The sequence below is a fragment of the Orbicella franksi genome, chromosome 3 (genome assembly GCF_964199315.1).
Source record: "Orbicella franksi chromosome 3, jaOrbFran1.1, whole genome shotgun sequence".
Lineage (NCBI taxonomy): Eukaryota > Metazoa > Cnidaria > Anthozoa > Scleractinia > Merulinidae > Orbicella > Orbicella franksi.
The window spans coordinates 13687869-13707500 of record NC_138147.1 but is presented as its reverse complement, the minus strand read 5'-3'; the positions used below and the strand labels follow the sequence as shown (position 1 = coordinate 13707500).

The 19632-nt window shown below is 38.8% G+C and overlaps 1 protein-coding gene and 1 pseudogene across 1 annotated transcript in view; both read right to left on the bottom strand.

The window, feature by feature from the left end:
* LOC145482334 (uncharacterized) overlaps window positions 1-1026 on the bottom strand; it is an 11532-nt gene extending 10506 nt beyond the window's left edge. Inside the window, exons 1-2 of the mRNA XM_081460983.1 lie at window positions 887-1026; window positions 686-744 (exon numbers count right to left, since the gene is read on the bottom strand). The gene's annotated coding sequence lies outside the window, so the exon portion shown is untranslated. The remainder of the gene's footprint in view (window positions 1-685; window positions 745-886) is intronic.
* Window positions 1027-13653: 12627 nt separating this feature from the next.
* LOC145482330 (uncharacterized) lies at window positions 13654-16242 on the bottom strand (annotated as a pseudogene).
* Window positions 16243-19632: the final 3390 nt, after the last annotated feature.

The following is a 19632-nucleotide window of genomic DNA, read 5'->3' as shown; positions in this document are numbered from 1 at the left end:
CTGCTTTTCTTTTCATATGGTTTTGTTCAGATAGTTGAGCTACATTGACATTAGCATTAACATGGACAGATGCAATCTCAAATAAGCTTACATTCAGACAACATGCTAAAGTTTCAAGATGATTTTGAAATTCATCTAGCTCAGTAAACTTTAAAACAATAGCAGTACCATTTTCATCGGGCATTTCCAGGCAATTCCTTGCATGTGAATCAAACAGATAAAATGAATCTGATTTTTTTATAACAGCCATGACATAACCATCAAGAACTAACATTGCACTTGGACTATCTGAAAATGCATTAATCAAAACCTGCCTCAGTGAGCAAAATGGCCCGTCTCCACAAAATGAGCGATCAATGCGCCCCTGATAAAATTTACTGTAGTTTAAACAGTACTCGACATTGGTCTGCGAGGTTGCCACCTTCGGCAATTCGTTTATTGAAAGAGTGTCAGTATCAGGTACCATTTCATTAGTTAGAGCATGTAAATACATGCAATCTCCATGAAATAAGATAGCATCGATATCTGCTTGCGTCCAAGAATCGACCGAATGCGATCGATTGAAAAGCAAAGCTGAAAGTGACATAAATGCACACTGTCGGCCTCGAGAATGCTCACTGAAAGCTTCATGACCTTGATGAATGCTTCCTCGAATAGAAGTAATCATAACAGATTAGCAACTCACCTGTAAACAGGGTAAACCTCGATTCTAGTGTCTGTATCCCAAGGCGAGAAAAAGCAAAGCTGCAAGTGAAACAAATGCACACTGTTGGCCTCAAGAATGCTCACTGAAAGCTTCATAACCTTGATGAATGCTTCGAATAGAATTCATCAAAAGAGATCGAAAAAAATCGATCAAAGAGAACAAAAAAAATGCAAAACTCACCTTCTTGTGAAACGCGAAAGACGTCAAAACGGCTGATCGAGCACATGTGAATTTCATCGATTATAAGCGAACTGCTCATTGGCTGCCTCGTATTTCAAAGGGCATTGCTGATAGGCTAATTCACGATCCGATAGAACGAACCAACGAAACTTCTCAAATGCCTTCAACAATATGAACGCTGCCTATCGGCAGCAACAAAGATGAAAAGCTCTGTCACTCTTTTGTCTCTTAAATCTAGATCCAACAAAACTATTCACAGATAACACAGTGATTTGTGATTCATTTAGGAAAAAAGTGATGACATATTTTCTTCAGCATTTGAGGTTGGGCTAATTTGAAAAAGCTGTTGTAAATGTAGAACAATCAAAACAATTCAGACCCATCCTCTATTTACTTAATTATTATGTATTAATACATCTGGGAAAAAATGCTGATAAAAATTTTAAAAAATCTACAAAAAAAGACTGATTATTCTGCATCACTGTCACTAAATTCATCCTCTGTTAGCTTTCTGTAGAGGTCTTTATCATCATTGTCTTGTTCTTCTTGATCCTATGAACAACATAATACAATACACTAAACTTCACAAAGCTCACAAAGCTAAACAATATCAAGCTTCAAAGGCAGCTGTAAATGTGTTTCCAAACAAGCAGAAAGATCCGGCAAAACACCCTAACTATAAAAATCACAATCGATAGGTTTCAAGCTTTCACCTGGGAAACACTGTCCTGTCCCCTAGTAAAATAATCTCAGAGGACATGGTCACAACGCATTTTCATTGCAAGAAACAACAACACATACAATTGGTCAAAAGGTGTAAGACACGTCTGCCACGCAGGGCAAAAGTGCAACACTACAACCGTGCACCCTGGATAAATGCGTCAGACAAAGCCACAGGTTTTGCTGTGGCGCTTACATGGACACTTGGCTGATTCAACAGCAGGGAATGTATCTTTCCATTTACTAATTTGTCCAGCTGAAAAGTCCTTTTGCTTGGCTAAGTCTTTCAAATTGTTTGCATGAGCCCTTCCAATGTGACCCCCGCACTTGAATGCCCTTATGGGCTCGGCTCCAAAAACTTTTTCAGCAGACTTTAGGAAGTGGAATCACCATCCTGCTATACCACCACTACATTGCAACCTTCACTTTTAGCCTGATGGTAGCACTCATCTGCAAGAATGCTTTCCATTGATTTGGCAGTCCCCAGAAACAAATCATCATCCTCTGAATTTCCACACATGCACTTGTGTCCGAACCACAGTAAACCCCCAGTTAGGTAATTCTTTATGATGAAGGAACCATTTTTGTTAAAATGGCCTCTGGTGTGCCAGACTCCATCAAAGGTAACGACTGCTCATTGCCAACTTTCTAAGACATTGCTGTCAATCCTTTTCATTTGCTCCTTTTTTTCATCACACATTTCTGTCAAAATGTCATGACTGTGGGGATATATCAATTTGACAACCTCAAAGAATCGCTTCTTGGATATGGCTTGGATGCCAAGACACTGATTCTGAGTTCTATGGAACTTTGCAAACCCATGTCCCGAGACAATAAATGCCACAGCCAGGGCCAGTCCAACGACAGTTCTCCTTGATGCTTCAACCATAGATGACCGTTGGAAAGAGACACTTCTCAACTGGCACTCACTACAAGGAAATGTGATATTGATGTTCCACCAAGGCCTGCTGTCTCAACTCTAGAGGGTATCAGCTGACCTAAAAGTTGTAGAATAGGGGTATTCTCAGAAATACTTGAAGTGAAGCATTGATTTATTGTTGCCTTGATGAAACAAGCGGGAATTTAGCCAGCTAAGTTATCAAAAGGAAAGAAAATGTTGATAGGTCAATGTCAAAACATTTTAGGACAAAATCATTGATTTCAAGCATGTTTTACTTATAATTTAATGGAGGATAGGAAGTTTGCGAAACTCCCTCAAACATGTTGTGAGAAATGACCTCAAATTCAAATGTATGACGCCTACAAAACCAAAATGTTATTCACTTTTGATTTCTGGCCTGAATGAACTCAAAGCTACTCTACAAAAAATTAAAACGGTAACAGTTCAACAATTGAATGGCTTAGTGCAAGACTGACGTAAGTGACTTTTTCGGGTGAAAAATGATTTTTTGGTTCAAAAGCGCCCGAATTTTTGCATGTCGTCTTCAATTGAGTAGAAGAGCATAGCCCTGTACATTTTTTTAGCTGGTTTGCGCTTTGTCTTTGGAAAAAAAGAAAGAAACATTAGGACAATGGTGACTTCAAAACAAAAATACAGGGCCGCATAACGAAATAGATGAACATGGGCCTTAAAGAAAGATCAGCCTATAACTTGACAGTTACAGTAAAGGTAACATAACCCCATGGCTAGCATTGGACCTAAACGCAAACCCTAACCCTTGGCCTAGAGTTAGCATTCAGTGTTAGGGTTACCGTTTTAGTGCTAGAGTCTAGGGTTAAGGCTAGGGCTAGGGCTAGGGTTTAGGGTTAGGGTTAGGTTCCTGTGTAACATTGCCCACCTTAAGTGTTACCTTGCCCCCTCATGGTGTTACCTTGCCCACGTAGTGTTACTTTGCCCCCTCTTAGTGTATCATGATGTTACCTTGCCCACTTTGTGTTACTTGGTCCCTACTTAGTGAAACATCACCCTCCATTGCATTTGCATAATTTATTCACAATGTCGATTTGTCTTTAGATCTTACAGATTGTGGGTGAATTTCGTGAAATTTGGCGAGAAGACTTATTAGGCACTTCTTTTTCTTGTGGACTACTTGAAGTTTTCTGTGTATGTCTTTTGCACATGTTCTGTGGGGTGATGAATATGCACAGAAGAAACCAGGCAGAGTTACTGTTATGGAAACAGTTTATGGGGTTAGAGAGTGTTACAAAGGTGTACATAATTTTTCCAGATGAGCCGTCATGCATTTGACTATCATTTGGAGTACTTTGAATGTTCTGGACGTCTTTTGCGCTGGTCTGAGTGGATATAAAATGGACAGTTTTAGTACTATGATACAAACATTTGCAACAACACATTGGTTTAAAATATGAGTGTTTTATTGAAAATCATTGAAGTAGCCCCTTTAGTCTGGCCTCTCTCCTTTCAGGCTGTCCAGCAATTCATGCCAGCATAGCTCTCAGGGTCCTCAAGGCACACAAGCCTCTCAACCACGACGAGGTAGGGCTAATGTGAGAGGAACACAAAACATCACAAACACAAACATAAACATTACATTACAGTACAAGCACAACATTCAACTCCCTTCAACGGCATTGGGTGATTAACCTCAACTAAAAAGTTATTCCAGAACCGCCCAGTGCTATTAATCTCAACTTAAAAGTTATTCCAGGACCGTGCTTTGCCCAGGAGACATAAACACATATATTGTTTTCTTTTTTGTTTTGTTTTTTTGTTTTTGTTTTTTAGAACAATCAAACAGCCAAGGAACATTCGTGGGGCAATCCCCAGGGGTTGGTTTCCCCAGCTTATGTTTTTTTTCCCTGATGAATGTCTGAGACTTAATGTTGTTCTTGTATTCTAAAACAGACTTGCATCCCGCAGTGTCTACAAGACTTCAGGACTAACGGCCAGATGCTTTCTTGGATCTTTTTTTGAAAATGTTTTATATTTTGGTGTATGTCCTATTCCAGCCCTTTCTGTTCAAGATGGTGAAGAGTTGGTCATTGGAGTTAAGCATCGTCCTAATGACGGTGGTGCTTGGCAAGGTGTCCTGGTGAAATCGTTTTTCCAGCAGTTCGGTGTCCTCGTCATCCCAAACACCCCTTTTTCCAAATGACTGGGTGGACAGGTCATCAAAGTCATCCAGCCACGTATTTACCTTTGAGCTTTCCACAGAAGTAGTTGGCAATTCATCAGGGCTCTTTGTGTCTTGTTTTGACTTCAGGTAGTTTATGTGGTTGATGACCTGTTTGACTCTTTTTTTGTAGGGGCAACTGTCCCAAAACAGAAGAAGTACAGCATTGGTTTCTGACATACTTCAATGTGAAATCTGTATTGTTTGTTATGTCCTGCTCAAAAAGGTTTTTGAGAGCCTCCTTCTGCTTATCTGTTAACTTTTTTTCAGGTGTTGGTGGAACAACTGAGCTGGGGTGCATAGACGGTGGTTCCTCTGGATCAGGGGTGCTTTTACCCTCCATCTGGCTCCGAGTCAACTGTTTAGCTGCTGGTGGTGGTGCAACTAGCCCGGATACAAAAGATGCTGATTCAATAGGATCAGCAACGCTTTCTCCCTCCTTTTGGCTGTCAGTAAACTGCTTAGATACTGCTGGTGGTGCAGTTAGCCCAGACACAGAAGATGTCTATTCAATTTCATCAGTCGACTGATTAGCTGCTGCTGGTGGTGCAACTGGCCGGGACACGGAACATGGCGATTCATTTGGGTCAGGAGTGCTTTCTTCAATGACCTTTATTCTCGTTGATGGTTTAACTTCGTTGGCAGATGCTGGTTGTTGCTCTGTGTTAATGTCATCACTTTTTTCCAGCTCCGGTTTCTCTTCGGAAGTTACCCGGACAATGATGTCAAGAGCCTGGGACCCCAGTCTGGTGAGACTGGTCCTCACGTGAGCCCTCTCAGCTGTCTTCTGTGAATGGCACATCACTCGCTGCACTATGACTGCCTCCTCAGGTGTGGCCCATTCTTTTGTTTTCGTCGACACAAACTTTGTAAGGCTAACGTTAGCCAGCTTCTCAGCAATTCTCAACTTGGTCTTCAGGAAGAAGGCCCGTGTCCTTCGGCGAATAGTTCCTTCAGGAAATGGCTGGCCCTCTTTTGTCAAAAAGAGGTGGTTCTCGGATTGTGGAGCAAACTTGGGTCTTATCTTTTGGATGTAAATTTCCATAAGCCGCTGCAGTTCTTGTCTCATACCCAGGATGTTCGGACCCTCCTTAGATTGCTTATGACGGGCAACCAGCATGATTCTATTTCCCTTCTCGGTCTTGACGGTCCTGTAGTCCTGTAGTGAAAAGATGGCAAGAAGAAGGTCTCTGGCAGAAATGTATTCTTGAAGGGAGAGCACTTTCCCCTGGTCGGCTTGGTTAATTGCTTTGAGGCCTTCCACATAGGGCTCTGAAGTTTTCAACTGCGCCTTCTCAGCTGGTGTTAGGAGGGCATCGCTGTCTTCCATAAAACGCTGGTTTTGTTCAGCTTGGGTGTGACTATCTACAGTAGACTGCCATCCTTTGATTTCAGGCAGGACTTGTCTGAAAATATCAATAAAATCGGGATGAAGTGCTGGCCCAGACTGGTTGTAACGTGGGTTGGTGACATAGGTCAGAAACTTTTCAAATGTTGTAAGGTATGAGATGACAGTTCCTGCCTTCTTGCTTCCACTATTCAGAGTAGGTTTGACCCATCTCTTCTACACTGCATCCCCCTCATCTTGAGCCAAGCAGGTGATGTTGTCGCCTTTGGGGTCTATATAGTCGAGCAGAATTCTCATTTGCCCGGCATGTTGCAGGCGGATTGCTTTCTTTTTGTCACCCATTGCCGGTCTAGATAAGTAGTCATAGAACCCAGTCAACCACTTATGCCTTGGGTTTTCTAGCATGGTAGTGTTAAAGAACTGCTCTGCAGAAACGTTGGAAGCAACAGGGTCAAAGCTGGCATCGGACTGGTCCTCAGGTTCGGATGGTTCCTTATCTTCCTTGGACTCATCCTCCACTCCCTCTTGGCTCTCATAGATAGATAGATAAACTTTATTTAAACACGATAATAATTAAAGCTAAATGCTTGTGGGGTCGTGTATTTAAATTTAACTTTACTAAAAATTTAAAATTATGATTAAATATTTAGATTACAATTCCTAGATTTACAATAAAATTAATTATTTAATTAATTGCTAACTAGAACTATTACTAAGTTAATCTACTATATGATTGCAATAAACTGAAACTAATTGTATATAAAGTCATTATGTCTGTGGCAGCTTGTCGAAGCCGAGAGGGCGTTAAAGTTAAAATCTTTAAAATAGGCTCTGTTTACAACCTGCTTTCTAAGGTCGAAAAAGTCATTGTCGGAATATACGGCTTGGTATTGAGTTGATGGTCCTGCTATGCCACGGCCCTCTTCCAGCTTGCCAATGGCCATTTTGTTGTCCATGTCATCTCCGCTTTCTGCCATAGTTTCCTCAGCGCTCTGTTCGGGTTTTTCAAGGAACATTGAGATCTCTCTCAGACCAGTATACTGCTTGACACTTTTGAGGAGGTTTTTGTATTGAATGCTGTTCTTCTTGATGCCATGAGATTGGATGAGATGTCTTCCGACATTCAAGAGGATACTGCTGCACTCCAGCACTGGGCACCATTTTCTGAACTGGCCAGGTTTTCTCTTGCCACTTTTGTAAGCGGTCTCTGACTTGCCCCTTTGCTTTTTGCCAGTGGTCATGATCATGGCGAACTGCGCAATGTTCTCTTCTGCAATTTCCCCCCTTTTTTCACATGCAGCCTAAGGTGGTGCTTAAGATCACTCCCAAAGAACTTGCATTCAGTCACACTGCAGGCTTCTTTCTTATGGTGTGACCTCATGGCTGGGTGCTTTCCTTTCGATGGTGAATCTTGTTTCTTCCCTTGCAATTCTTGGTCATCCGACTTTGCTTGGCTGGACTCTGGTGGTGCAGTGCTGGGACTTAGTCTTCTCTTCTTCCCGTCTGAGTTTGGTTTCCCGTCTTTTTGTGCAGGTTTGTGCTTTCTTGTGTTGTCATTTTCTTGGTTGTTTCATCATCGCCTCTCTGTTCTTCAGATGAGCTATTTTTTTGGGCTGACTTCTTGATGCTGACGCTTTCGAGATTGCGCTTCAGCTCCTCTATTCGCTCGTTTTTGTTGGCGACCTTGACAGCGTTGAGTTCTTTGTCTGCTTTGAGGTCCATGGAGAATTGCATCTTCCCCACTTGTGTCACGTATTTCAGGGCAAGACTTGAGGTTTGCATGAGAGATTGAATGCCAAGTTCCCTTGCACACAAATAGGATGTGGCTGCGAAATGATAATCCCCCAGCAAGCCATCCTTTGTGATTGCAATGTCTTTCTCGTACTTAACATGTATCTTTCCAGGCTTCTTTTTTCTTGAACCTTCTGTTCTTCCTGACTTTCGTCGTCGTCTCCATCTGAATCATCTTCACTGGAAGAATCGGGTTGATAAGAGGGATCTTCCACTTGTTTTATTTCTTGGGGGTCTTGGCGTAGCTCTGCCTTTCGGCTGTCCTCCAGGAAGTCTACCCATGATGCAATCTCTTCAATTTTGGAGACTAGGGTCTGGCACACGTCCTGACCATCAATTCTGGAAGTCAGTGCTTTCTCTTTAGGGTAATATTGTTTGGCCATTAAGGTGGTCACTGGCATTGTTAATTGATTGACAATTCTGAGAGTCTTGTTGCCCATGTAGCATGCAGCTGTGGCAATCTCATTGGCTCTATTATAGTCCACCTGTAAGGACATGTAGCTTGGTTTGCTCTCTATTGGCTTGATGTAGACAGAGGGCATCCTGGAGAAGTCTAGCAGCTTCAGTGTTTCCTGGTCGCCATGACGTGCATCTGCTAACTTTTCTGTGTACCATGTCAGGTTTTTTTACTGCCTTACTTGATTTCTCTTCTCCAGCTCTTAACCAGCTCAGGGTGTCTTTACAGACAAAACCCATCTTGACTAGGATTTCCTCTCTATCTGTTTGCGGTTTTTCGCTGGCATTCAATTCATTCAACTTGATGAATCTGATTAATGCGATTAGGTTTTTAGCAGACTGTTCCAGACAATTGAGGCCCAATTTTATGCCTGCCACGTACCCCTTGCCTGCCACATTGAGACATCGCCTCAGTGTGCTGTTCTCCATTTCACTGATTTCTGGAAGCTGTGTCATTCCGAAGTTGTCCAGCTCTAGTTTTTTAATGGCATCCTCGTCTCCCCACATTCCTAGCTGTGCTAAGTGTCGCACTCTATCGAGTCCAGTAAGTTTCGAATCCATTTTGGTACGCTTTGAAATAACTAAGACAGAACAAATAACCAAAAAACCTAACCTCAATATCTCATAGAAAATCTAACGGTTTGATTCGGACAGAGAGTGCATAAAGATACTTAACAGTTGAAGTTTTCCATGCTTACAGACATCATAGTGCCATGTGTGCCAACATGCCTAGCATAACAGATACCTCTGTGCGCATTCTATTAATCCTCCAAATTTCAAGTCAAACGGTTAAATCCTCTTTGAGTTATAGACGGTTAAAGTTCTCCTCGTTTTCACGTTAAAAAAAAACGCTGAGAGCATGGTACCGAGAAACTTGTGTCCGCCATCTTGAAAAAAACTTCAACCGCTAATAACTTTTGAAGGATTTTATCGTTTGCTATCAAACTTGGCATGCACGTAGCCCATGTTGAGGCGAAGCTCGATAAAGAATAAGCTGGCCAAATAGTGATAACCTCGCTAAGTTATTTAGGTGTAAAGTTTTGATATAAATGACGTCATAAGTAATTAACAAAGGAACCGATTTCAAAAAAATCAACACCAAACGGTTCCTTACAACATGAACAAGCATAATGCAACATCAAAACATCAATAAAAAGGTCCTCTAGCCCTATTGACGAGGTCCTTGAATTATAAAGTGGTCAGAGAGCACCCTTTAACTCTGACTGGAGCCTGCGCTGAAACAACCGCATGCTGTGGGAAAAAAATGTACAAGGCAGTTGCTCTGGCACCTTATACAACTCTTCCGATAGTTGGATTGCTTCTACGCAGTGTGTTAAGGGTGCTAAACAGTGAGAAAGACGGAGCAAAAAAGCATGACTTACCCCTCCAAAAGCTTGTGTGAATGAGTATGTCATGAAAGCTTTGCTGGAATTTACCCTAAAACCGGTTGACACAAAAAAATTCATAAAAAATTTCAAAAGTTACTGTTTTGCGCCAAACTTTGCACGGATGTTAAGGAACAATTTCTGCACTATCTGTAGCAAGCCCTTTGAGTTAACCCTAAAATTCTATTTTTTTTAGAATTTTCAAAGTGCAAAGGCATGAGGTGTGGTTTTGCCCACCTAGTGTAGATTTGCCCACTTTAAAATTTGAACGGCCCTAAACTCAAGAGCTTTTAAACTTCTTCTACGAAATATAGTGCAATAAAAATCCCATTTTATGTAAAGTTATATGTTGAGAGTTTGTAACTGTAGCTTTAAGGGAAAATTTTTTATTTAATGTTTTCCGTGGGTGAATTTTCCATGGAATTTTTTTTTTCAAAAAAAGTACCGCTCCTCGGATTTTAAGAAATCATAATTAATTTCAAATTTAATGTTTTAATCCAGAATTTCACTATGTTATGTAAAAATGTGTGTTCTTTCAATCTTTACTAAATAGTTGCTTTAACAATAAGTAATAAAAAAGTTATTTTGAAAATTGCGTGACAACCTATTTTTGGAAAAAATGGGCATTTCCGAAAATTTGCCGTAATCAGGATAACGTAACTCTTTAAAAACTGACTCGAAAACCCACAACACTCTTGCTGCAACATTAACAAGTTAAAAGCTACATTGTGTATCAATTTAAACCGAAAATAAAAGAACTAGACTTTTTATGACCTTTTGTATGAAGAGTAGTACGATTGTGTCTCAAATGGTAGTCATTATTTTGTGACTCTTAATTCCTTGAAACTTTTGGTGGATATTCTTTAGATTCTGCATATTCTATTCATTGTAATTAAAAGTTAGGGTGCTACGTTTGAAAAAACGGCTCTAATTAGGGAAGTGTTGGCTTTTTAATGTTGTGAAAAGGTGTAAAATTTTATGTCCATTTTGAACATTTCACAGCTTTGCACCTTCATATCTGCTGGGAAATACAACTGTATTCTGAGTTACCTTTCAAAAAGTTAGAACCTTTAATGACCTTTTGATTGCTGAAAGCTTAGAAGAAAATATAGAAATTTCGATTTTTTAGAATTTTTTTTCAAAAGGCACTCATTTTGCAAAAATGTGTTACCTTGCCCACTTTTTCATGACTTTGCATCCAAATATCTCCTCAGCGTTTAAGGGTTATAGACATCTAAAGACATCAACTTGTAGCTTGTTTGAAGTACCTTCCAGCCAAAAAAAGGAAGATTGAAAACACTAAAATCCCTATGTTTCAACGATTACACTAGGGCAGGTTACTTTGCCCACCCTAAGAATTGGGTGGGCCAGAAACAGAAAAACATTAATAATTTTTTTATAATTAAACCAAATAAGCTGAAATTTTCACAGAGTGTTGATTTAAACCGAATCTTTAAGTTGGATAAGTGTAAGGGTTATAACCCTAAGAATAAAGATGATAGCTTCCGAAAAATTTCAAGGAGCAGTTTCAAAAAAATTTTTTGTTGGAGTTCATTTTAGGTATAGTGCAAAACATATACCTTAACTAGACTTTTTTTCAAAATCGCAATTTCTTAGGTCGACATGGCGGGTTTGCATGGAATGTTTTGTATCCAATTTTCACTTTGGATGGCCAAATTTGGGCATTTTTGGGCAAAATTTAAGGGGTTTCTCCCAAAAGTGTAACCTTGCCCACCCAAAAAATTTTGAAGTCCCATAAAGTAAAGACTTTACACACTAATTAAACGAAACTTTGCAAAGACACACAATTAGGCCTAAAGTTGCGTAACAATAAGTGTCACGTTACACAAGTAAAATTTTGAGTGATTCGTGACACTTTGAAAAAGTTGGGTTAGCAGGTGGGCAGATCAACTCTCCGTGCACCTAATTAGGGTTAGGTTTTAGGGTTTAGGGTTTTAGGGTTAGGGTTAGGGTTAGGGTTTAGGGTTAGGGTTAGGGTTTAGGGTTTAGGGTTTAGGGTTAGGGTTAGGGTTTGTGTTAGCGTTAGCGTTAGCTTCTTTGTTGATGTCCCTACGACATTGTTGATTCGCCTACGCCTTTGTGTTGATGTCCCTACGCGTTGTTTTTTTTTTTTGTGAAAATATATTTTTTTTTGATACACGTAAATCTAGATACAGTACAATGCAATAAACTACAATTTTAACAGTTGCCAAATTAATACATTTATAAGCTATAGTAAATAAAAATAAAGAGAGATTTAATAATCATCATAATGACTTAACCAGAGTAGAACAAATCTGGGGCATCATTGCATGTAAATTTTAATCTAAATTTTCTAGCCTGTACTTAGAGGAGATTTTGCTGACAAAATCTGTGATGTGAAGAGAATTATTGTGTAACTTATTAGTATAGATAAAGTAGCGAGCAAAAAGCATGGTGTAATTAAATTTTTTCAGTAATTCTTTATTGGCAGGGTTGGAAAAATCCCAATAAAAATTCTTGATTTGACGGTTTGAACGAAGAGTTATTACAGTTGTTGAACCATTGCACCACTTTTGAACAGAAATCTTTAGTAAAAAGACAGTCTGAAAAGGTATGATCTATCGAATTTTGTTCTCCACAATATAAGCAATCACTGTCGTTTTTGATGCCAAATCTACAGAGCTCTTTTTTAGTTACAACGATTCGGTGGAGAAATTTGAAGTGAAATTCCCTCAGCCTATTTTCTCTGGAAACCTGTTTAATCGATATAAAAAATTTTTCCCATTGTTTTGCACATATCGGCATAGATTTACTCCATTTAGTTGGTCCACTATGTGGACTATTATTAACTTGTTTGTTCAATAACCAGTAGAAATCCTTTACCTTCGCAGTTTCAAAGTTTGCCTTCGTTGAACTATCAAAATCGAAAATTGAGTGGTTTTGTAGAAAGATGCTCTTGGAGAGCGGTTCCAAGTTATTGTTCTTTTTCTTGGCCAGTAAGCTGTCCGGAATAGCACTTCTAACTTGATAGTAATTCAAGAAGTTAGTTTTACATGTATATTTCGCTTTAAAGGCTTGGTATGAGAGTAGCTGACCTTGTTCATCTTAGAGGTCACTTATCAAAATAATTCCTTATGAAAACCACTCTTGGATAAAAACCGGCTTGCCGTCTATTAGTATTTCCCGGTTATTAAATAAAACTGTTTGGCCCAGATTATAACTATACAGAGTTTTAAGATCATCGAAAAAGGAGAGCATTTAACCAGCTTATTCTGGCGGATTTTATTGGATAGTATTTCTGCACCCAAAATAAAAAGATATGGTGACAGGGGGCAGCCTTGTCTGACACCCCTTGGTGGCTTAAACCAATTTGTCGCAAACGCATTGTTAAGAACTGCACTTTCAACATCAGTGTAAAAGATGCTAGTCCACTGCTTTACACTTTCTCCAAAATTAAAAAGATTTAACACACTTTTTATGAATGGCCATTCCAGTGTCAAATGCTTTTCTGAAGTCAAGAGAGACCAAGACACCCGTTAAATGCTCACTCTTAGTGTATTCGAGAACATCACTGATGAGTCTTAAATTCTCACTTATATATCGCTCTTTCATGGAGCCTGTCTGATCTGGGTGTACAAGTTTTGGAAGAATTGTCTCAATCCGTCTAGCTATGGCTTTCGATGCAATTTTATAATCTGTATTTAACAGTGTTATTGGTCTCCAATTCTGAAGGTCTAACAGATCCGAATCAACCTTAGGAATAAGAGTAATTACTCCATCAAGCAAGGTATTGTTAAATTTCCAGAAACCAGGGCCCCTTGGGATCGTCACGGGCAAAGACAAATAAAAATAGATTGCTTTATGATCAGGTGCAATCGACATGGTAATTCCAACTTTGCTTACATACTTTACCAACGATTTTGCCACGAGAAAAAAGTCTATCCTCGACTTAACCTGTAAGGATTTAGATTCTTATGAAAAAAGCTGTAAATGTCGATTAAATCAAAGGTTTCCATGGTGGTTAGTAGCAAATTTCTAAACGGTGTAGGTTTCCAAAATGCTCCGCCTTTTTTGTCCTTTTTTGTTAGCGTACAGTTCCAATCGCCTCCGATGATAATATTTGTCATTTCGGACTTGTCTATGATGCAATTGTTCAATTCCTGAATAAACTCTAGTTGTTCTGATTGGTTGTTAGGTGCGTAGATACTGCACAATGAAGTTTTCACGCCATTTAAATGCGTGGTGATTAACACAATTCTGCTTGTATTGTTACTAAAGAAATATTCCACATTATTGTTTATGGTTGGATCTAATAAGATGCAAACACCCTTGCTATGGTGTGTCCCATGAGAAAAAAGAATCTTACCTCCCCATTCACTTCGCCAAATTGATTCATCATTTACATCTGAATAGGTCTCTTGGAGAAAATAGAAATTGGCTTTCTGATCTTTCAAATAAGTAAAGATGCTCCTTCTTTTGGTCTGATCTCTTATACCTCTAACATTTAACGAGATAATTTTGAATTTTACATTGGATTGCATTGCACACGTACAGGCTTCCTAAGCTAGCAAAAATTAATAATCAATGTACAAAAAGAAGCTAAACCCCCCGACAACAATAATAATAATAATAACCAAAAAGAAAATAGCAACACACACACACACACACAAAAACAAAAAAGAAAAACCTTTAAGAGGTTGTTTAACCTTCGCCCTTGTCCATTTGGATCTTTCCCTCATGTCAAGACATAGATTAAATAAGGCGAGACAATTTTCGACATATCCTGACATATCCTACCGTAACTGTTCAAACGATCTAGAGGTTATTTAAATCATGTTCAGAATAAATTCGAATAGGTCTTCCCTCAGGGGATGTCTTCACAAACACTTTACCGTCAATGGTCCACACTCCTAGCAGCGATAACTCATCTTTCCTAGCATTAGCTTTTCCCACCAACTCTCTGCGGAAGGCCGTCAGGTTTTCATTGATGAAAATCTTGCTGGCTTGAACTCGATCTGCTGCTGTAGCATCCGGAAATATATCGGCGAAATGTACAATTCTCAGTCGAACTCTCTGTTTATAAAGAGAAGATTTCACTTTATGACTTACGAAGCGTACAATAATTGGGCTTGATTTCTTTCTTTTCACTCAATGGCAGATGTCGATATCGTCGGGTTTTACTTGAACATCCAACGCATTGGCGATTTTGAGTACTGTGCCTTCATTTTCACGAATACTTTCAGGAATACCGACAATTTCGAGCGAGTTCTTTCTCGAATATTGCTCCAAGTCGTCCAAGCCATCGTACAGTTCATTTAGTTCATCTCTTTGCAGAGAGATTTTTCGTTTAGCTGCATCAAGTTCGATTCTCAGTTCCTCGTTGGTGTTTGCACATCGCTTAGCATGGTCTTTGTCGCCAACAGCTCGTTTTCCAATCTCCTAAGCGACGACTTCAGTTCACCAACTTCGTTCGAGAGTTGGTTGTTCTCCTTGAGGATATTTTCTGTGGTTCTTTGTATGCTAGGTGTGTTAGGTGTGTTAGGTGTGTCTTTGAATATTCCACCATTCTTGGGAACATCCTCCCCCGGAGGATGTTGTGAGCACTCAGGAGATTGCACGACTGTGGATCCACGTCGAACGCGCAATTAATAAAATTAAAAATTTTCATATATGGGATAGCATTATCCCACTGAATCTCTTTGGAATTGCAAATCAAATGTGGTCGGTTTGTGCATTTCTTTGCAACATTCAAGACCCTATCTTAACAAGCTGACACTAGAAAGCTTTAGACAACTGATTTGTAATTTTTATAGTGTTTAATGTTTTGGCTAAGCAAGAGTGTGTTGTAGTAATATTTACTATCTAGTTCTCAGGAGCTTTTTATTTTCTTTCAATGAAATACACAATCACTGAAATAATTATGATACCTGTAAAGGACTGGCCAAAAATTACAGGGGGAGGACCTGAGCACATGACCCAACCCCTTACCTGTGGAATAAAACAAACTGACTGACCCCAAAATACAGGTCAGAAATTAGATGACCTCCCGCCCTATATGGGAAAAGGATATGACCCACGCCTTATGTGTAGTGAAAACTTACACAACCCACCCCTTTTTGAAGAATTGATGAAGTAATGACTCACTCCAGTATGCCTTTTGACCAGCCCTGTAAAAATGAAAACTAATGAGTGGTGTGTGATTTTGATACAGACTTACAATTTTACACTGTCTTTGTGAGCTTTAAATCTATTAGATTTACCCCTTAGGATATTTTTCAAATCACTCTGAGATTTTACGCACGAAACGTTTGATTATGATGCTGTTGTAGAATGACAAACCACCACAGCTTCTGTACATGATGGTGCAAATTCAGCTACAGCATACTTAATGAACTGTGTGAAATAGTATTGCCAAAGCTTCTCCTGAAGCTCAACCCAGTAACCTCTGTCAAAGGCAATTCTTTCAACTGACATTCCTTTTTTAGTGTAAACAACAAAATCACACCATTGTGCACCAGTACAGCCCATTTGGCCCTGAACTTGGGCACAGTAAGCATGGGTTCTTTTCAGCTTGCACATGTTCCCAACCCTCTCACAAAAAAACTTGGGGTCTGAGCAGGCATCTAGGGGACTCACTTGAAACTTTGTTTCTGGGCACTTGACTTCAAGTAGTCCAAAGGGGGATCTTCACAATTGGGGTCTATTACCTTTCCATCCGGAGAACATCCCAGAATTGGAGAATTAGTGCATACAACAAATCCACTTTTGAAAACATGTACAGGTGTTTTTTGACTGTGCATGTATTTGTGATACCTGTCAATTGCTACTGGCTAATGTTTAATCCCATGAGCTGTGTGTCTAGAGTGGAATGTCTTTGGGCACATAATTTCTTGAGCAAATTTATCATGATTTCGTTGTCTGTGGGAAATTTTATTTAATCGTCTTTTACAAGCTTTGCCTTTCTTCTTTTTGTTGTTGTCGTCTTGCCCTTTTTTGGTTTCCTTTTTTTACTCTGCACTTCCTTATTTTCTTGTTTTTCTACATGTAGGCCTTTATTATTTGCTCCTGTTTCTTCCATTTCTTCTTTCCCTTTTTCTGTTTTTTCTTCCTTTTTTGCTTCTTCTGTTTCTTCTTCCTCCTGTCCCATTTCTTGTTCTTGTTTCTTTTTGTTCTTTTTGCTTTTCCTTCTCTCCTTTTTCTTCTTTTTCCTGTGCTTTCTCCTCGATTCCTTTTCGATGCTCATCTGTTATAAAAATGTACAATTTTTAGTCAGTCCGTTCACTTCTCTTTTTGTCATTTTCAGTTTTTAGCACCCCAATGTTATTAATAACAAGTTTTTATATGCTTATTAGAATCAATTAAACATGACTTAAGATTGGTCAGTCTTTTTCAAATACAAAATGTATTGTGAGGTTATGCTAATCTCCATGCTTTCATTTTTGTTAACATAACTTTAGCCTTCAGAATAGAGTAATCTTGAATTTAATTATTTCTATTACCATTTGCATAAGAATCCTTTGTCACCCCCATTATACTTGCAAGTAAAGAATCCTGTGAGACCCAGGGTCAGATAGTCAGGTCTGACAGGTGAAAGCAATGTGAAGGTACCGGTAAGTTTACAAGAATGATTACAAACTGATTGCATCGATTGCACTCATTTGACTTTCTCCTGACCCAACTGTCTGCCCCTGAGTCTTTGCGAATGCACAAAAAGTTGATGTTTACTCACCTACTAATGTAGCAGATAGTGTCCCCTCATTTGATTGAACTGGAGGCAAGTTTCCTCTGAATGATACCTGCAAGTTAAAGTAAGGAAGGGAAGTGTGCTGCCCAAAGGAGTCACAGGTTACCTGTTTCATCAATAGATGAAAAAGGCACCCTTTTCCATTTGAACAGGCCACCTCCCTTAAGATGCTGTCCATTATTGATATTAAGTATGACCTCAAAACTAATGGCTGTTTGTAAGTTGGATTGGTTAAACTTTGGTATTTATTGTTACAGTAGTTGTATTGTTGGTAACAGTGTTAGTGTAACCTTTTCCCGATAACTGTTACTGTTAACTGTTAGTCTCTCTGTAAGTGTTTCTGATAAAGTAAATGTTAGGAAGTATAATTATAATTGCACATGTTAGTCAGTTATTGTTAATAATTGGTCACAATGTTGTTTCTAACAGTTAGCGCTAAAATGTAAACTACATGTAGACTTTTAATGTTAGTGTTAAATAGAATGTTAGTGTCAAATGGTGTTAATAGTAGATTTTCTGTTTGCGTAGATTTTCAGTTCTAGTGTTGGTAATAGTGTTACTGTTGGTTTAATTTTTACGTATCACTTGCACAAAATTGCAGACAATTATATGTAACACTTTTGAAGTAGCTCCAGGTAGCTTTTGGTTTCCTTTTTATCCAAAAACTGCCGGGCCTTACGGAACAGACTCTAGTTGGGAAACTGCTTGCATACCTAGTGACTTAATAGAATTTGTGTTATTTCCTGTTAATGACTCTTTAAGCTTTAGTGTTAATAATTTTATTGTTGGTTTAATTGTTACATATTACTCGCGTAAAATTAGACAATTCTATATCCACTTTTGAAGTAGCTCCAAAGCTGTTTCCTTTAATCCAAAAATGCCGGGTTTTATGGAGCCGATTCTAGTTGAGAAAATGCTTGACATACCTAATGACCTGATAGAATTTGTGTTATTTTGTCTTCTGTGTATTCTTAAATCGTTGAGGGTGCTGTAAAACTATCATTTTGACTGATTGTGTTTCAGTCTAATTCATGTTTGTTCGAAATTGTTGCTCAAGAGATAACGATCATATGAAAATTTAACTTCATTCAGTCTGGCTGTGTCAGTCTATCCCAAGTGTCGATGCTCTAAGAAAGCTTTGTCCCGAGGGAATTGGTTAGTGTTTATTAATAATAATGTTACTGTTAGTTTTACTGTTACTGCTAGTGTTAGTGTTTCTGTTAATGGTACTGATTCTGTTTGTTTCTCCCCAAGTATTGGTGAAGGGAATTTTCATTGATATTCTCATGACCAGGGAACTAATCATGTCAATCGATCCCAAATTTAGTTGCTTGTAGTAATCAACATGTTCTCATAATTGAGTATATACTTGCTTTTCTACACTTACTTGTCCCAATAGTGTTCGCATTATATTTCATAATAATGTCAATTAAAACATGACCATCACTTAACTTAATTGAAACTCATAATTAAGAAGCAAAATTTGAGCCTTAGGTAAGCCAACACACCTTCCTTTTAAACATTACATGAATAAATGACACAGGCATACTTTGAAGGAACTTGCCAGCTTGCCTATTCCCAAGTGTCAATTGTGCAAAAAGGTAGCATCTTAATTAACTACCTTATTGTTACTTATTTTGCAGGATATAGATTAAATAGCAAATTCAACACTCGCAAAAAAATTCTCGTGAAAACGAAATGCACAAAATTTAATGTCAGTTTACTTCATAATTATTTCACTTGACAAGCAGTGAGGGGAAACGCTGCATTACCAAATGATGAGAGAATGCAGTAGTTGCTGGTGGTAGCATAGGGTCGGGTCTTCTTCCCGAGGATCCATTTGGAGAAATAGACAATGTCCTTCAATTGTAAACACAAAATAGACAGCACCATCTGCTCTGTATAGTTCTGCTTTGTTGTAGCTGGAATATGGAATATGGCAATTCTGAGACTGTGTTTTACCAAAGATCAGTATTAAACAATTTTTGAAAAATGTAGGTTCTTTAGACATACATTTTTTGACCAAATCGCCAAATTTAAGTCCTGCTACATATGCCTATTCAATTTTCGCAAAATTAAGATCACGCAAAAATAAGCAACAATAAGGTACACTTAATCGGCACTCTGCTTACACAGTTTTAACAAAATCATTTCCCTTATTTAGCCAACTACTCTTTATTGAACCAATGTTACTCTTTAGAGACTGATAAGTTACATGTACATGA